Raw genomic sequence first — 6,000 nt, 5'->3', positions numbered from 1 at the left:
ACAAGATAGAGTCCGAATTATACATGGATTACAAATTATTAGTTTATTCAGTAAAATTTTCCAAAATAAAGTACAAACATTTTATAAATAGACCTTTAATTTGAGTAGATAGATTAGGATTACTGAACCCTGCCTTTTACCTCAGCAAGTGACGAAGAACCCGGAACGACCAAAGAGACAGATCTCATGAAAATTGCTGATAGTTAAGGAAGGTAGGTATCCTTCATAGTGGACCAAAGTGTTCAATACTTTGTAATAATTGTTAATGAGCCATGTGAATTGCCTTTTCTTCAGGGTATTCTAGTTGCCACTGATCACGTCCACAGGTATATCCTTGGCCCTAGACAACTTAGATTTCTTTGTCCAAGTAAAGTGTTCCAGCGTGGTATACTTATTCCTGTTCTGTCTTGCAGCCTAGTGCAAAAGGTAAAGGAGACAGGGATGACGCTGATTCGTATAGAGGTATTGTCCTCGAGAACAACACTTACAAGACCTATGCCAAGATCCTAGAGAACAGACTAATTGCAGAAACAGGAACTATGATCCCCGAACTGCAATTTGGTTTCATGAAAGGAAGAGGGACATACATGCAGTCAAGAATCTCTTGGACAATATACGTGATTCAATGAAGTGGTCATAGGGGAAATTTCATGTAATCTTTGTGGACTTTAAGGAGGCTTTTGACCTCTTAAACAGAGAAATACTTCTTAGAAAACTAGAGAATATGATTGGAGTAGATAACCCAATAACCACAGCAGTGGCGGAGCGTGGATAAAACGTCTGGGGGTTCACTGCTATGGAAGATAACGTGTTCAAATTATTATTGCTAATTGTTGTTTACATAGATGTAAAATAGTGGCATTGCTTGATTAGAAACGTGACTTTGCTTTGCAGAGACACGACTACAGCTCGAAGAAGTTACCAAAACAATGACGAATGAAAGACAGAGAATATGAGGTGCAATTACTTTAAACTGATCCAATTTCCCCTCATTTTGAAGTCGTTGCTTACATAGGAATAACTTCTTCAAGAACGTGTTAGGAAGACTACTGTTATTTATGTGTTGACGTATTTTGCTGTTTACTTTTCATAAAACACGTATTACTAATGAAAAGTTTCATTTAATTACATAAACATAGGCCACGTGCGGTTAATTACATCACAATGGCAAAATCGCCAAATGAAAATCCCTTCAAAACTCACCACACGCGGCAAATTTTAACCGCGCGCTCTGACAAATCTTCGGCTAATTTCGGAACTGTTGGATGTAACTCGTGTCTATCGCTGGTCCAGTTGCCAGCGATTCCTGGGCTATGTTTTCCCTGCTTCTCCTAACCCCTCGCCTTGCGCACCCTCCTTACGTCTCACGGCCCCGTGCCTTGAGTCCTGAAATTGAACCTCTTCGCAGGTTCCGGACAGCAACCGAGTGTTGATGTCAAAAATACCGCTACGCTCGCTGATATTCAGAGCAAATTTAAGGAATAGACGCTGATAAACCATTTTACCCGGGCTTATCCATTTCTAGGGGGTTCACTGAACCACTGAACATATAGAACGTGCCGCCACTGAACCACAGCCATAAATAACATACTGACTTACAACAGGGTAAAACACTTAAACAGCCATTCTACAAATGAACGGGGTACTGCAAGAGAACCCCCTTAGTCCGATACTATTCAACATAGCCTTAGCAGATATCACAAACATCATCCACAACACAAGGGTTCTGATGTACCAGTATGCAGATGACATAACAACAGAGATGATCTACAAGCCGTAATGGATAAGCTCGATGAGTATTGCGACATGAATAGTCTCATAATCAATAGAAAGAAAACAGTCCAAATGGATTTCCGGAAAGGAGGGAGAATAGCAGCAAATGACAGGATAACAAGCAGTGAAACAGTCCTGGAAGTTGTGAATTTATTCAAATGCTTGGGGATTACGTTCCAGCCCTCGTCTACTTCTTTTAGAATTCATGTAAGAGAAAGGTCATTGGCAGCCATCAGAAATATGTATGATCTGAAGGAACCCACTAAATTGTCTCTAAACTCAGCCATGACGCAGTTCTATGTAAATGTTCTACCAGCCCTGACATACGGTTTGGAGCTAATTTGGGAACATCTAACTCTATCTGACCTTAGAGTTATTGAGAATGTCAAGGCTAGATTCTTGAAAAGAATTTTAGGTATTAACAAAATGTCACCATCAGGACTTGCTTATGAGCTAGCCTTCCTTGGGGAATACATACGAATGAGATTGCAATTACCCTCCTCACGACAAGAACAGGAACTACTTCAAATTAGACTAACAAAAGGAGCGGAAATTGACTTGGAACTACAGGACGGACGCAATGATTACTCGAAGCTGGACTGGGCTGAACAACGAACTGAGGAGTGCTCTGAACAGACTGGCCATAAATGTGGTTACAACCTGATTTTCATGACCCATCTATGCAGTGCGTGTTGTGTTATGTAACAAACGATGTGATCGATACAATTTTAATTAATGCATTAAACGAACAATTTCCTTATTGGATTTCTCTAAATGTAATGCATATTTGTGCGCAATTTCTTCTTATTAAACGATATGCTAAGCCCAATCCATTAACAGCTTCATTGGCAAACTTACCTGCTTGTATATTGCCCGTATTTTCTATATGACCTGGAACCCACAAAAATATTACTTTGCCATTACTCATTTTTAAATCGGGACTTATTTTTCGGATGTTTTGAATATGTAGGATTTTCAACATGAAGTAAAGAGGAAAGAATACTAAGTGAATCCTTACAAATAATTCCTTCTTTTATCCTTGAGTATATTGTAAATAATAATGCTTGCCTTATAGCAAAAATCTCTGCAGTAAACGATGATGCTTGGGGTAGTAAGGAAAACTGCTTTGCTACTTGTAAATATGGGGAGTAAAAAGTTGCCCCTACACCAGCAGGTTCTCAATGTTTTGATCAATCTGCTTAAAAATGAGACAAAAGTATTATAATTCTGAAGAGTGCTTGTAATGACTCTTCGTATCATAGTAGGGCTTTTCTTTTCTGAACGGTTAGTTTCACTGAATATTCAGGTTCCAATTTATGGCGTGTATACCGGGTGGTACAACAGCCAATTGCGATCCAGTTTTATGTATCTCTTTACATTTACTACAGTTCTGAAAGACATTGGCCCCTTTCCCTAAACCGGGGTAACATAACGCGATGTGTGTTTACGGGCTAGAGGGCAGCAGGATTCGCGAGCGCCACTATTAATTCATTATGGATACCTCGAATTAACACGTAAAACGAGAACAGATACGCAGAACAGGTACTTTGAAACAGGAGGTGGACGCACAGACCAGGAGCACGGTACTGTATAGGCTGGGAAGCGGGCGCCGTAGGTCAAGTGTCGCAGTAGCTCACATGGCAAGCGGGCGGGGAGATATATGATAGTGGACAGTGCTCGAGGTAGAAGGTAAGGATCCTACATAATAATTTTTTTAACAGCCAGTTGTATGGGATGTGGTACGGTTACATACTTGATAGCTTACAAGGACTGATTTGTTTATCTGATCCTGTAAAAGACCGCATGTATCGCTGCATTGGGTATGGTGTTGGGTTGGACGAGGATGAGAAAATGATGGTCTGTGGCCAGTTGGCTACGTCGTAAATGTTCCAAGTTTCGTAGACCACAGGTAGGGCAAAGTATGCCCCATTGGAACGGTAAAACCTGAGATGGCAGGTAAGTATGTAGCTGCGCGAACTCCCCTCCTTCAGAGCAATTCACCACACAAAGTTTATTCACTGCCTGGAGATGTATTCCAGCGACGAGTATGTGGATATGTTGCGTATCTATGGGGAATCTAGACAGAATGCATTACAGGTACAAAACCTGTACCAATAACGCTATCCGGATAGACGACAACCGACGGGCATGACATTTCGGAGTGTGGAAAGACGCCTGCGGGATACCGCACTCCAGGGAGGACACGGCCTGTTCGAGATCATCCCGTGACGTCTGCTGACAATGGAGAGGTCGTGTTTGACGCTCGTACTAGCACACGGGTAATTGCACAGGAGACAAACATCAGCCGAGCGTCTGTTATGCGGATAGTGCATACACACCGCTTTCACCCGTCCCATCTGCACTGAACTGTATCCGTAAATTCCATTTTAATAATTTGGTAAACAGCATGTTTAAATCTACATTATCACATGCCCTTTTATATCTAGAAAGGCCGGTGATATTCTCTCTGAGCGCGTTTTCGCTAGCAGAATAACTGTAACTAGAATGCTAACAGCTTCTGACACATTTCTTCCCTTAGCAAATGCGAATTGATTTTTGGGAATAAAATTATTATGTTCTAGACACCATAGGAGTCGTAGTAAAATTGTTGTTTTCCGTATAAAAGAACTCAAACAGATGTCTGTACAGTTGAGAGAATCCTGATAGTTTTTACTTTTTAAGAATGGGGATTGCTATAAATTAATTCCATGAAGGCGGTAAGGTTTGATATTCAAGGACGTCATGTAATGTTATGCTATCTGAAGCACAGCTTGTAACATATTGCCTTGACCGGTGCAAGAATTCTTCCTAGATTCAATTCACTCTTTGTTATAGGAATTAATAGTGTAGGAAATTTATCAGAAAAATGGGCACATGATATTGGAAGGAGGGTTCAACGAAATCCGGGATGATGTTTCGATAAGACTGAAGTATACTTTGTATACTCGTGTTCGTAAAAACAGACCACCGTGAAAGACTATAGATAGGAAGTTCATATTAACAGGACATGTTCATTATTATGTTCTGCAGAAACGATTAGCATTTCAGTCACCTAGGTTCAGCATGTGTCCTGTTGCTTAGTAGGCACTTGCTCCTCCATGGGCCCTGATAAATTGTTCCATACGTGAAGGCATTGACGAGTATAAGCGCGAATGGTGTCATTGGCTATAGCTATCCATGCTGCATTCACCTGGTTCCACAATTCATCTTTCGTGGTTGGCATTGGGTCACAGCGCCGCACCTGTCGTTTCACCATATCCCACACATATTCGACTGGCGACAAGTCCGGTGATCGGGCCGGCCAGGCCAACATTTTGACTACCTGTGACAACAAGAAAGCACGTGTTCATGCAGCAACATGTGGTCGCGCATTGTCCTACTGAAATATGGCGTCTGGGGTGTCGTGCAGAACGGGTATGGCTACGGGTTGCAGGATGTCATTCACATAGGTCAAACTGGTTACAGTTCCCTGGATACCCACCAACTGTGATTTGTGATTGTACCCAATAGCACCCCCAAACCATAAGGCCTTGAGTTGGCGCTGAATATCTTGTGCGAATGCAGTCAATGTGATGCCTTTCCCCCCTGTCTGCAGCGAACCAAAATGCGGCCATCATTTTCAAAGAAGCAGAAACTGGATTTGTCCGAAAACACTATCTGCCGCCATTCCTCTCCCCAGTGACGTCGCTCCATACACCAATGCAGTCTAGCATGTTTATGCACATTAGTCTTAGGTAGGCGGAGAAATGGACGAAGCGCTAGTAACCCAGACCGTAATAAACGGCGACAGACTGTCACTCCTGATACTGTACGATATTTTACACTGTTCCGCTTTTGCGCCAGAGCCGAGGAGAACGCAGACATGTCCTGGAATGCAACTTGAAGCAGGTGCCGATCTTCTCGGGGAAGGGGGGTCTAGGTGGTTCAACCAGACCCATCTCGTCGTGTTCTACGGTTTTCTGTGAACCATTCTGTACACACCCGTTGCACTGCCGACACACTTCGTCCCACACGAGCAGCAGTTTCCTGGATGGATGCATCACGTTCTCTCATGCCAATAATGCGCCCTGTTTCAAACTCACTCATTTGACGGTACGGTTCTCGCATACGTCTGCGAGGCATGCTGCACGTCTGATCAAGTCACACTGATCTGTTACCTTCAGTTTATAGCAACAACGGGAGCTTTAGGCACATTTTAACAGCAGGTGGCGGTGCGCCGAGATATCG

This window comes from Anabrus simplex, chromosome 14 (assembly GCF_040414725.1).
Source record: "Anabrus simplex isolate iqAnaSimp1 chromosome 14, ASM4041472v1, whole genome shotgun sequence".
In the NCBI taxonomy this organism is placed as follows: Eukaryota; Metazoa; Arthropoda; class Insecta; order Orthoptera; family Tettigoniidae; genus Anabrus; species Anabrus simplex.
The sequence above is the reverse complement of the archived record's forward strand: the minus strand, read 5'-3'. Positions refer to the sequence as shown.